The following is a 14677-nucleotide window of genomic DNA, read 5'->3' as shown; positions in this document are numbered from 1 at the left end:
AGCTTTTAGATCCATAGTGGCCCAGATGGGGTGAATCCTAAATTCCATCGGCTGTTCTTGATTTTTTCAGCAGTTCCACATAAGTGTTCCATTACACTCTTGAAAGTGCACAAACACACACATTCACATATTCACACATACAAATTGTTGAGATAACATTAAATAAATCTAAATAAATTTGGGAATTATTAAGATCTTAACTATAGCGAGGCATCCAATCATTGAACATGAGATATCTTCATGTATTTGGTTTAGACTGTCGGTCAATGAGTTTTATAATTTTATTTGTATAATTCTTGACCATGTCTAGTTAGTGTGAGGAACATGGTTAAATGTTTTATTGCTATTTTAGCAGACATATTTTATTTTTCAATTTTATTTTTATGCTAAAACTTTATTTATTATTAGATATGGCATGTTATTTCACCAACTTGCTAATCTAATGTTTCAATTACTATAACTTATGCAAAGAACTTGAGATTTCTGCATATATAGTCATATCTACCTTAAATAATAATATATACAGATATTGTATGTTGGTTTTTTTGGTTTACCAGCCTTGCTAGGATTTCTAGGTAGAATGGTAAATAGCAAAACAATTTATCTAATTTCTGATCTCAAAAATGACACTTCCATTGACTGGCCATCTAGTATCATGACAAACCCTTAAGTCTTTACTCTAGGGAAGGTTGTGATTCTGCTCTAATAGCAGGAGGAAAGGCATGTCTGCTGAGCTCTGCTTTTCTGTACAGTATCTGACACTGAACCAAAATTCTGAAGCGTTAAAAATTTAAGAAAATACCTCCAACCTGCAAAGAGACAATGCTCAGACTGGTACTCAGGTATGATGCAGGTGCTGAAACTCTCAGACAGGGGGTTTAAGGTAAATACTCTGAATTCATCTGTCGTCTAAAAGGTAGGATTACACAAAGCCATGCATGTGGACTTCAATGGAGAGAAGGAAATGATAAGAAAGGATCAAGTGAGAGTCCTAGACCCAGAAAGGCACAAAGAGAGGAGAAAAATGCCCCCAAATTGGCTCCAGTGGAGCTGACGCTGCCTGGCACTGAATCCATGAACTTGAAGAGAGGAGAGTCAAAGTCACCCTCTTGCACCACAGAAAAGAGAAAGAACACAGCCTGGACAGGCAGGAGCTGGGAGACCTTGTCCAAAGGTCTGACTGTGTGCTTGAAATACCAGGAGGATGGGGGAGGGGAGAGGAAATAATTTAATAAGGAATGGTTTAAAATTTTCTGAAAGTAACACAGTCACTGGATCTCTACTGAGGTAATTATAATTAAAAAGGTAAAATGAAAAAGAGATAAATTCACAACCATTGCCGAATGTCTACATAGTACAGCCATCAGTTCTAACCAGATAAGCAGGTTTTTAAAAAATAGCATTATAAGCTTAATTTTTATGTAACCCCACTCCCCCAAAAAATTGTAGGTAAAAGCCTTTTCCACCACTGAGATGCAGCCTTCAGGGGATAATTCAGACTTGAGGCCAGCAAGATTTGGGCCCAAGATGGGACAAGGAAAGGCACAGCTCCCTGTCTCTCTTCGCATCAGAGGACACACCCAGGAGGCAGCCTTCTGTGAGTCAGGTAATGGGTCTTTGGTGACCCGGATTTTCTGGCACCATGATCTTGGATTTGCTGAAGAACTGTGAGACATAGATGTCTGTTGTTTAAGTCTGTGCTATCTTGTTACAGCAGCCCAGGCTGAGCAATATCAGAAGGCCTATAGGAAATCACCATGCACAGTTACAGAATACTCATTATTTTTAAGCGCTTATGAAATGTTTACCAAAAATCACCATATGTTGGGCTGTGAAGCAAGATTTGCCGTATTTTCTAAGACTGAAGTTCCATAGAATGCATCACATTCATGATAGCAGAGTTCATGTAGGATATGTTTTATTAACAACCTTAATCTACTTATTCTGTGCTGTGTGACGTATTGAATATTTATAGATTTTTTTCTTTTCATCATTTATGGTTGGCACACAGTAATTGCACATGTTTTGGGGATGGAATATAATGTTTTGTTACATGCATACATTGTGTGATAATCAAATCAGAGCAAGTAGATAACAATCACCTTAAATACTTGTCATTCTCTTTGTGATGAGAATGTTAAAGAATGTCTATTTATTTTGAAATATGGACTATCATTTAGTCAGTTTACTATGCAAAAAAATAGCACATGTATCGCCCCTATGTAGCTATAACTTTTACCTGTTAATCAGTCTCTCTTTGTTCCCCTTGCCTCTCCCCCTCTTCCTGGTTGAACCAGTTTAATGAAATAACCATGATAGAAAGATAAGTGATCTCTTAAATAGTTGTTCTCATAGGACGAGAGAATAGAATATTGGTTAATATTCAGATTTTTCATTAATACAAATCAAGGGATATAAATGTGCCTTGAAATAGAGAAAAACATAGTTGCCATTAATTTTGGATTTACCCATATGGCTGCTTTAATTGTTAATTTCTGAGAGAACAACATTGATAGAACACATCTTGTCTCCAAGTGAAAAGCCATGCTATGGACTCCTGATTGACCTGGGCTGGTGCATGGAAGCCTCATCTTTTTGCTAACCTGACATATTGCTTGTTACCATGGTGTTAGAATCTGGTTTGGAAGGTCTATCTTACCAGTCCTTGTACAAATACTGTCCATCTCCTGTATTCTCCGCATGAGAAAGTGACCGTGACAGGTCGCATCCCTTGTTCTATTGCTAAGGCAAATGTGAGCCATGCTGTTGCCTTTGCTGGTTGAATTTCCTCATCCACAATGAACAGTGCCCCCCTGGCCACCAACCTAACCCTCTACTGTCTAAACTTGGGTAGATCCTAAAATTAGATGTGTTTATGAGCCACCAACAAAGGATCTTCCCTCTTGTGTCTGGATAAGTACTCCTGGCTGAGTGATGGTTGTCTCTCTCTGGTGTTTCACAGGACTAGGTCACACAGACAGAGGGACAAAGCTTCTATTCCAGGAAGGCCCAGTCCCTGGGGTTCTCCACTGGGGCAGGGAGTTGATGAGTAGAACTGGAGCCAAGGCTTGGTTCTGTAGCTCCACATTTAACATCCACACTGACTCCACCAAAGGTCTGTGGGACCCAGGCTGTCCTTGAAGTTAAAGCTCACATTGACTCTTCTTCAAACAGAGATGCAGAGAAAAACACTGATTCTCAGTCCACCTCACGTTAAAATACCCATGGAGCTGACCACACTAGCTAATCTACTTGGATAGCAGGATCTGATGCATGGCTGAATAAAAGTCCCTGCCTTGTGTTTCTCTTACTGACCATTACTTCCTGATTCCTCCCTGGAGTGCAGATGGAGACAGAAGTGATGACCCAGATGACAGTCCCTGAGAAAGACTTCAGAAGAGAGAAATAATCCTGATAAGTGTACGCCTTACACCTTGAGAGACACGTGCTGGCTGGCATTCATCAGTAGCTCTGCAGAGCCTTCAGGAAGGAACTTTCAAAGTACTAGAAAAACACATCTTCTTCAAATATTGTGGGCTGATTTTCACACGGAGTAAGACTCACCCCATGAAACCGCTGGTCAGATGTTACCTATGTTATTAACTAAGACTCTAAAGCCCATGGGAGAAGTGAAAAAAAAATTAAAGTTTGCAGAATGAATGTGTTGAGGAGTCCAGTATGCTTGTGAATTGTCATCTGTTAAAGATGCATTTTGGTCTCCATGGGAACCAGCCCTCTCCTCCTCTCACGCTTTCTCCTGCGACATCATTATGTAAAGTGCAGAGCTAGACTGGGTCTGCTCTGCCTTGGCAGTTGACTGTAACTTTTCAGTTGCAGGATCCTTGTGGGAATGACAGGAAGGCTCCGCCAGCTGCAGGAAGATATTGCTGGGCTTTCCTTTTCCTTGATAGTGATATCTAGTTTTTTCAAGAAATTTTCAGACTGTGAATGTATATTCCCACTGTTGATGGGAATTTATCATTTTTGTGAGTTTTGATTTTTTGATAATAGACATTTTAACCAGGGTAAGACAGTATAGCTTTGTGATTTTGATTTGCATTTTCCTGATAATTTATGGTATTGAAGATTTTTTCATATATTTCTTGGCCATTTGTATGACTTCTTTTGAGAAATGTCTATTCTGATCTTTAGCTCATGTTCCAATTGGAGTATTTTTTGACAATTTTGGAATTTCTTATATATTATCTGTGTTAATTTCTTGTTGGAACAAAAGTCTATTATGTGTCTTGCTCTTGTCTCTTACCTGTTTTGATTATATATCTTGATGTATAGAAGCTTCTTGGTTAGATGCAATCCCATTTAATTATTTTTACTTGTGTTGCCTATGCTATCATATGACCAAACAATTCCACCATTGGGTGGGAAACAAGGGAAATAAAATTACATCAAAGAGATACCTGCACTCCCCATTCACAATAGCCAAGTAGATGAATGGGTAAGAAAAATGCAGTAGATATCTGTTAAGGAATATTATTTGGCCATAAAAAGAGTAAGATTCTGCTATTTGTAGCAATATAGGTATACCTAAAGAACTTCATTTTCAGTGAAATAAACTACACACAGAAACACACACCACATGTTCTCACTTTTGGTGGAAACTTTAGAAAAGTCAGTCTAATAGAATGGAGTGGACCAGTGGTCACTAGAGACCAGAGAAAATAGAAGAGAGTGGTCAGAGGTTAGATAGGGTGTACAAACAAGCAAGTCAGAAGTTAACCCTGGTATTCTATACCACTGGAAGGTCACTACTAGTTACAACCATCATGATATATTCTAAACTAGAAAAGTACATAACTTCCAAACAAATAGAGAAAATTAATATTTGAAGATATGGAAGTACTTATAACCCTGACTCAGTCACCGTACATTATTATCATACCATAATATACCAATAGTGTCTCTCAATAAAAATGAAAAGCTTCCTAAATTTTCTCTCTTGAAACATACTCTGAGGAAAACATTTCACAAACATTGGATCATGGTACCAGGACACTGAAAATGTAATTGGTCTGCTCTGATGGTTTACACCATTATCTTTTTAAAAATAAGAAAATATTCCTAACTTTCTAGAAACTTCAGCCAGTTTTGATTTGTTTTGGCTGGAATGCATTAGTAGAAAAACTAAGAAAGATCTTCACTACTATAGGTAATAAATTTCCACATGTGTGGACCAAAACACTTGGTATCTCATGAGTATCTGATGGCCATAAGTGCCCCTCAGAAAGCCAGAGACCCTGGAAAGAATCAGACAGTCATTGTTTTGATGGAAATAGAGGTCATGGGAGGCCATACCCTCCACTTGCCACTGTACCTTGGATTTCAATCTCTGTGGAAATCAGCTGACAAACTGTATAGTGTGTGATTCTAAACAACTTCACAGACTAACTAAATCTGCTGGACAGCCATGACTGAATTACACAACACACTCCTTCCTTCATTTTTTCAGAGACTTCCGCGAATGTCAGATGAATGGGAGTGAATACAGGTGTTTGTTTGGTCGTGGCTTTGTGGTCTTTAAGATTTTAAACATAACCTGTGAAGGCCAAGAGTAGCTTTGATGATTTCTATTATGGCACATGATGTTTGAGAAAATTTAATCTTCATGATGGAAGGAATGCTAGAGGCCACACAATTTAAGCCTTGCTTTTCAACAATGGAGAAACCATAGCTCCATATATGCTCATGTTCCTCCAGTGACCAGAGGACAGCTAGAATTAGACACCTGACTTATGGTTTTCTGTGATGTCCATCACCCACACAGCCTTAGGATGCTGTAGCATGAAGGTGTGGAGTCCTACAACTCTATTTGGAAGTTGATGGCTTGGTATTTAGGAATATTTTATCCCATGAGCACAATTCTGCAAACAACAAACACATCTCAAAGTGTGTCAACGAAAGCTGATTTAACCTGAACTGTGGTCAAAATAGAAAAGGATATGGCAGTGTGGTAAATTCCTAGCTAGCAAGATTCTTTAGGAACATACACTGAATAACCGGGTTTTCCATACAACTAAAGCTTTATTATTACAATTCTAAAATATATTTTAAATTTTGTTCATTCATTCACTGAAGGAAAACTCTGAGTATGTGTCATGTGCTAATCATGACTCTGCACAGAGATACAGTTGTGCATGAAGGCAGAATCTCCCTTGCTGAAGAGATATCCTGGTGAGGAGGCAGAAGGCACACTCAATTACAGACCATGTGGAAACACAAACAGTGCCAGAGGAGAAAATAAGGCAAGGGGAGATCAGAGGGACTGACAGCAAGGAACATGGGATTCTAAACCAGCAGGTCACCACAGATACCCATCGCTGTTCAGGTACCTACACCACTGCAGGAAGAAGGATGGAGCCAGTGACCTGTGTGTGCATGTGAGTGCGTTTGCATATGTGTACGTCTGCACAGGAAGAGCTCTCCAGAAAGGGAAGCATGGTTTTGTAAGCTGTGTGACAGTGCGTGGAGCCATGTGGCTGTGTATGGAGGCCCACACTGCGACAGTGAATGGAGCACTCATGAAGACAGGAAGGCATAAAATCAGAGAGGAAATGAGAAGCTGCCTCAGGTGGGGCTTTGTAAACCAATGAAGAGGATTTTGCATTTTATTTTTAATGAAAGGAGCAGCCACTTCATTATTTTGAACAGAGTAAAAGATGATGAAAGTTCTAAAAGGGCCATTCTGCGGTGTTTTGGTTATTGTTGTTATTGTTGCTGCTGCTACTGAGTGTAGACTTGGTCAGTGAAAAAAGTGTAAGTAACTGTGCTGTGCTATTATTTTGGAATAATCAGTGGCTTTTCTGAGCTAGTGATAGTAGATCAGGGAAGCAGGCATTCTGGTTCTGATAGTTGTTTGGAAACTTATTTATTGTTTTTGGGTCTTGACAGCAAAAAAACAAAAACAAAACAAAACATGGCTTTTCCTTGCTTAGGGGGAAGGGTGCAAGCAACAAGCCTGGGGAAGAGGAAGGGGACACATCTGGACATGAGGGAGCTGTGATAGCTACCAGAATCCACCTGCACGTGTCAAGATGGCGCTGGAAACCACGGATTGGGAAGGTGACCAGTTCCACAATCAATCATGAGCAGTAGTTTAAATATGGATTCTCTTACAGGAGCATCAATGAAGAGCAAGGTAAAAGATAAACCATAGGAAGCAGGGAGGCAGGTCTTTCTCACATGAGAAGGGCTGAAGAGATGGAGGGGAAGGCAAGCAGTTGAAACAAGAATGAAAATGTGTTCTATCTGTGCACCCGTTCCCCACGGTGACTGATCATTATGTACTGCAAGGATAGAACAAATGGTCAAATCTCTTTAAACAAGAACATGTGTGAGATGTGACCAGACCCTGGGGTCTTGGGGGACGTTACTTGCGTCTCTGGAATACAGGATCCTCAGGCTCTCGGTGGCTGGAGGGCTCCTCACTCCAAAAATGACACTGTGATTTCCAAAAAATGGAAGCTGCTATTGTCTCAATTGCTCCTTGCTGCTTATTGTCATATCTGGACGTGCTCAGAGTGTCACTAGACAGGAATTCAGAGAAGTGTGTTAGAGAAAGAAAGAAAACAGGGACAAAATCTCTCAGCTTTTAGAGTAACGCTTTGCATTTGGAAAAAAGAATAAGAAACTAAGGGGAATGGGCAGAGGGGCTGCAGGAAAGTGAAGAGCATGACACAGTTGAATCCCAGGCAGGGAGCATGGTTAGAGGTATCAGTTGGCTTTCTGGTACTACAGTAGTACCTACAATAATCAGCATGAAGGGGGCCAGGTCCCAGTCACCTACAAGGGCACACTCCCAAGGACAGAGGACTCCAAGGCTCCATCTGCTAAAGGTCCCTCCATGTCTGTATAGCAGCACTCTGAAGATCAATCTTCTAACAAGTGGATTTTGGGGACAATCCAGGCCCCAAAGACAGCAGCAAGTACAGTTGTAGAAAGCATTTATTGCAATGCAAAGCACAAAGCACCTAGCCTTCCCCAAGTCACTGTGGTCTCTGCCAGATCTTCCTCCCTGCATGCCTGTAGCAGGCTCAGAGCTCTTCCTAAGGGGGTTTGTGAGCACCAGTTTCCCAAAGGAGCTGAGACATGACCAGGTCAGGCAGGGTGTTGCACTGTGACGTCTTTCAGTGGAAAGAGTATCAGAGTTTATGGGGGACACAGTTTTCAGCAGGAGTCCAGAGGGGACCTTGTTGAGAAGGGGTGCACTAAGCAAGCCCTTGTGGAGGTGAGTGGTGAGGCCGGGTGTGAGGATACTGGGGTGAAGAGCATAGAGAGGTATAGCATGTTGTGTGAGTTGGGGACAGAGGAAACCAGTGTCTAGGAGCAAAGGAAACAGGGCCAAGAGAAGCGAAGTGGTGTGTGCACATGTGCGTGTGTGTGTGTGTGTGTGTGTGTGTGTGTGTGTGTGTAAGGAACCTGCTGCTGGCTGTCACTCCAGGGTGGTGATGCTACCCTTTGCTGAGACCTGGACAAAGATGACTGTGGATTTAAGCTGTTTTTCCTCCTCATTGTTTTTTGGAAGCTGGTTTTCTTACATTGGATCTGCATCTGCTGCACCCAGCGGAGCTCTCTAATTTCCTTGGGGGAAGATGGTGGAGGATGAAGAAGTGGAGACAAGGGTCAGGATGCAGAAGGCTAAGGTCAGTTGGAGCCTTCTCTCCTGGTGGGAGGAAAAGAACTGCCAATGACTGCGGTGTGTTTATTCATACACTTGGGAGTCTATCATCAACTGAAACCCCTCTGCCTAGCAACTTGTTTGCTTGGCTCACCTCGGGCACTTCATGTTTTCACAGCTGGAACAGCTTGCTCACATGGTTCACTGCAGGTGCTCTGTGTCCTCGGGGCTGGCCTTGCTTTAGCCCCACATATGTGATCAGTCTCCAGCTCCAGCTGCTCCCCATATTCACCCACTTTTCAGCTAGCATGACCATGTGCATCTAGGGGTGGACAATCACGTGCTTCCTAGTCCCAGTCAGGACCCTCTGGAGCAGTGAGACACCTGGCCATGTGCAGGACCACAGGCCTTTGTCTTGCACCCCTACAAAGTGGACATAAGGTCACTGATCATATCCCCATTGCTTTCTCCCTGTCATTTTGTGTTTAGACCTTTAATAAATCACCTCTTTGACCATATTCATGACATTTTAGGCTAAAACTAACATGCAAAGATTATATGCATTTGATTCACCTTTTTGGTAATTTTTATGGTCAGTTTTGGTTTTTCAAGAGTTTATTATATTGTAGGTTTTATACAATAAATGTTTTTGTTGAGGTGGTTGTATGATTTTCCTCATTTAAATTTATCATTTTATTGTTGTTGTTTTGATTGTGCGTGCTTATGGGGTACAGTGTGACAACCCCATACATGTAACAATGTAATACTCAAATTCAAGTAGCTAACATTTCCAGTTTCTTAAACAGTTTTTAAAACATTTTAGAGTAAGACATATGTATATATACATCTGAGGTAAAGGGTGATTATTAAATTTAAATAGGAAAAATCCTACTTGATTTTGGTTTTGGGTGTTTAAACAAGACACACATTCATTTTTTGCTAGTATTTTATTTTGAATCTCTCATATATAACATGCTAAGTCCTTTGTGTATGCACCAAGAAGTGGTACAGCTAGACAAATGGTAGCTCTACATTTAGATTTGGAGGACTCTTCCTACTGTACTAATTCACATTCTCACCAACAGTGTTGAAAGGTTCTTTTGCACCCATGTCTTGGCCAGCATTTATCACTAATTTATTGCACACATGAAGCATGGGTATTCAGGCCAAGGTGTCTTTAGCACTCATTTTCCAAGGCATAAGGACCAGACTCCCTCTCAGAACTAGCCACCAAGTTTGCTGTCAGATAGCCTGAGAGTCCAAAGCTTTCTTTTATTCTGCTACTGGACCTCACTGGTGAGCTCAGCAAGATAAAACTGAATATCATGACCCCCAAATCAAAAAGGGTGGAATTCTTCCTAATGAGAATCTTTGCCCCCTATAACTGTATGGTTGTAGACAGGTGGGCTCAAGGCAGAAACAGAGGCAGTAGTTAGTGCTGTTACTCTTGCATTTCTTCATCTCAGATGTTTATGAATCTCAGTTTCCACTAAGTTATATCTCAAAACAACAGCAAAAGCAACAAGAGCAGTTGTGATTTCATTGTCCACCAAACCTTCTAGCCCAGGAAGCACTGTTTTACCGTCATGACTACTTTTTACATCAGCCTGGGATACTTAGGGACTCAGCAGTGATCATGTCTGAAAATAAAATCATAAAAAAGGCTTGGGGTTATAGCTAAGCATGAAGGCCATGGTTTCAATCCCCAGTACTGCAAAAAGAAGGGAAGATGGGAGAGGAGACTTTTGTTTTTCACGAGCAAGCTCAGAAAGTTTGTAGAGTCTCTCAGGCTTTCCTGGGTCTTAGTTCACTTGAGAACAACTTTATGAGGCAATCAGAATTTAATTTTATTGATAGTCTGTCAAGGAGGAGACCAAGGTGCAGAGATGAGAAATGATTTATTTGAGATCACCCAGCTCCTTTTCGACAGAGAAGACCCTTTGAACCCCCAACTCTGGCTCACTTTTCTTTATATCCAGTTACCTGGGTCCTTTCTCTTTGGAGGTTGGACATGCGCATCTCTAGATGACTGAGGTCACAGTAGCACAGGCTGGTCGCGGAGTACATCCTGTTTGGATAGCAGGCTCTCTGGTCACCGCATCAGCACTTTGGCTTGAGGCGAAGGTCTGCTTCTGGGAAAAGAATGCAGGCCTGGGAAAGGCCAGGTTATGGTGCCTACAGATGGCAGGGAGGACTTGGTCTGTGGTTTCTAGGTAGATGTGGCCAGAGACTCTTGCAGTCATTCAAGTGAGACAGTGGCTGTCTCCAGGGTCATGCTGGCCATGGGAAGGTTCAGAACAATGTTCTGAATCTAAAACCACTCTAACAATTTTTTTTCTTTTTTGCTTGTGTATGTTTGCAATACATCACAGCTGCATTTGTTTTGGGGAGATAGGTGTATAGCTACAGCCACCTTGATCATTTTGCATCCTTTTCCCCACCCCCTGACCTGCCCTCTCCCCCACAACCCCTCCCCCTCTCCACCAAGTTGCCCTTTTTGTTTCAATCACCTCCTCTGTCTATCTGGAGGTGACTTCTAATAGCTGATTGGCAATTATACCTACAAGATAATTACAAATATGTCAAGAGATATTGTGCTGGAAAGTAAATCAAATGACATGCTTTGGCTTTCTTTTTTAGATGTGTGACAGCGCTTGAAAATTGCAGGCAAAAATTATTTAAATAACTTACAAACCCCTCTGGTTTGTGTGCAACCTAGAGGGGTAAAAACTGAGGTCTGGCAGTAACGGAAGTTCCTACTGCTGTATCTGCACAGAGCTAAGTGGCATACAGTTTGTCAGATGCGTGTGTGGCGCGTGTGTGCATGTGTGCATGTGTGTGTGAGATTTCTCTTTTGTCTGGCTTGGCTTTGCATTTGCATGTTTTTCTGTTAAGAGAAGTGCAGTGGGAGGGGCTTCTGATGCCATATTCTCCCAGCCACCTGTGCTGTCTCCCTAACCTGCAGGTCTAGCGCACTCCCCAGTCTCTCTGTACTGCTCCCTTTTTACTGTGCCCTTTGGGTGCTCCAGATGGCACGTCTAGCACTTCCCTTAGTATTTTAAGCGGACCCTTGCTTGCAACATTCCAAGTGCTCTATATTTTATAATGGAGCTAAAAATAGCTCCAATCTGAGTGGAAGTCACAGTATTGGGCCAAAGCCAAGTTTTACCCCAGACTCCCAACTCACGGGAGCTCGGTTGTTGCTTTCAATTTTGATTTTTATGTTTGTACATGTCTCGGGTCTCTGTGAAATGCCAAGTCTGAAACTGAGCTCTCCTGATAGTGCATACAAGATAAGTGTGTGCCAGTTCTGAGCTTGGATCAAAAAGGTCCCTCTCAGTCCTATCATCCTGTCCAAAGACCACTGTGGGCAACTATTTAAAAATGATTTTGCTGTTGTTTTGTTTTGTTTATCTCTGCTCCACTGAAGCAGGTCTTTTACAGCCAAAAAGTCAGTGGGTGTGCACATCTTCTGAGATGGAAGAGATTTTCACTTTTATTCAAAGAAATCAGCTCAGTTTTGCTGTCCTCTCTTCCCCAGGAATTAATCTCGCTAATTTTCCCAAGAACTTTTTATCATTTGTTTTGTTTTTGGATACAGTTAAACACAACCTTGACCAAAATCCCTGTTATGTTTGTCTGTCTGCTGTTTGCTTTTGTCTTTGCTGTTTGAGGTAATTGCGATAGGTTTTACATCTCTGCCCAGTAATTCTGGCAGCAAATTTCTTACACAATGACAATATTTGAACCTCTCTGTGGGTAGTCTGGCATTGAATTTTTTACAGTGTCATTCATTTTGGTGAATGATCATGAATCTTACATAAATTTCATTATTTTATGGATGTGGTCACAGATTTGCATAAGATTTATTTCTTGCATAAATTGTTACAACTAAAATAAACTTTATTTAGTTGAATTTGCATTTAATGATTATCCTAAACCAATGGACGTATTTGCCTTTGTTAGGATATCTTTAATTATTGTCTTTTCGGTAACAGTATCACAGAACAATTATGAACATGGTGGTCTGTGCCTGTGCAAGGTGTGATAGTGTATTGTGTATAGAATATATGTGTGCCCCTGTGTGGGGAGAGTAACCCCTTCTTTCCAGTTTGAGTTACCTGTGGACAAATGCAGTCTGGGAATATTAAATGGAAAAATCCAGAAGTGAGACGTTCACAAGGCACACTGTGCTCTGCTCTGAGACCTCTGCTGTCCCGCATCCACCCACATCCAGCATCCTCATGCTGTATGTCTGAACAGCGGTCTCAGTTGTTAGCAGTGTTGTACTCATGTGACCCGTATTTCCTTAACCTTGGACCTAGAATGCACAGGTTGGTGATGCTAGCAATTTTATCATAGTGCAATGTTAGACTTGCTCTACTATATAATAAGCTATTGTTTTAGATGTCTTTCTGTGCCTCTGTTATAAATTAAATGTTGTCAGGGGCTTACCTGCACAGGAACAAACATAATGCACATTGGGTTCTGTATTCACAGTTTCAACATGTCGTGCCCACACTTTGGAACGTACCCTTTGCAAATAAAGAAGGGAGGGAGACAGAGAGAGAGAGAGAGAGAGCTAACACATCAACCATTATGGCTCAGCAGCCCAGCACATGCAGAGAGGCCGCAGCTCACTCTGTGAATACCAAGGCTGCTTCTGCACTGGGTCATGGGACGCCGTCATACTGCATAACACCAGCCCAAGACAAGACCAAAGTGCAAGCTTCACACCATGGCTTCCACTGTGTACACTGCTTTTACTGCTGGGCAATGTCAGAAAATTATAAACTAAGCCATTGCCAAGCAAGGACCCTCTCTGTGTATGAATGTGTGTGTACTTTTATATGTATATAACTGTGTACATGTATGTTTGTATGTAGATGTGTATTGTGTGTATATGTTTGCACAGATGTGTGTGTATATATGCATGAACATATGTATGGGTATGTGTGCTTATTTTCATGTTTATATGTTAGTGTCTCTATGCATATGTACATGAATATGAGTGTGTATGTGTGTATGCAGGAGTGTGTATGTGTATTTGTATCTGCCTGCCTGTATGCATCTATGCTTGCATATATGTGCTTGTACACATGTGTACATATTGTATGTGCATGCATATGTCTGTATATATAGTATGTTTGTGGATACAAATCCTCATGCATGACTTCTTGGGCTGTACTTCTCTCCATTAGAATTGTCTTGGGAATTTCACTAATGATCATGTTACCATAAGTTTTCTCAGTGTCCTCACACACTCAGAAGCTTTAGAAACCCAAGTCTATAACCTATCATCACAGCTCAGAAATCCAAAAGCTCCGGAAATTTGCACTTCCCTTACAGAAGTGTGTGGCCCACTTCAAGGCAGCCCTGCCCTGACTCAGCCTTACTGAAGTGAGACCCAGCACTCCACACAGGGACCCCCGGCCTTGCTTCTCCACTTGACAGTGCCAGAGAGGTTCTTAATATGCTGAGACCAGACCATTAAGGGTGTTGTTGGTGTGTAGCACATGCGCCCCAATTCTTCTCCAAGATTTGAACCCCACCACTTAAGGCACATTTGATAGGAAGCAGCTGGGGTGTAATTTATAGGCCTGTTGCTGGGCTATAATGTTGTTACAATATAAATGATAAAGTGTAAGTTTGGTCAAGGTCGGAATCATTGTTTTGAGCTCTGATACAATGCTGAATTTTCCCAGTCACTGTTTCATGAAGGGGTTAATTAATATCAGAAATACCAATATTATAAAATAACCAAGTATTTACTAAATAATATTTGCCCCCCAAGAATCAGGGTTTTCTTTCTAACAAGCAAGCTACTTCTTTTTAAGCTAGACCTGGGTGGTACAGGTAGCCTGGTCTCCATGGAGCCCCAGCTGGGGTCCTCAGTATTATAAAAGAAATTTTGCCAAATAGTTAACGATCAGCTTGGAGGTTGTTTCAGGATGGCAGATGCAAGGCCAGCTGAGTCAAAGCGATGTCTCACTCTGCCCTCATGAAATTGCTCCCTGCAAATCCCAAGCCCCCCCCCCCCGACTC

The sequence above is a fragment of the Cavia porcellus genome, unplaced genomic scaffold (assembly GCF_034190915.1).
Source record: "Cavia porcellus strain 051 isolate PalLab524CR breed Dunkin Hartley unplaced genomic scaffold, mCavPor4.1 scaffold_8, whole genome shotgun sequence".
NCBI classification, from domain to species: Eukaryota; Metazoa; Chordata; class Mammalia; order Rodentia; family Caviidae; genus Cavia; species Cavia porcellus.
The sequence above is the reverse complement of the archived record's forward strand: the minus strand, read 5'-3'. Positions refer to the sequence as shown.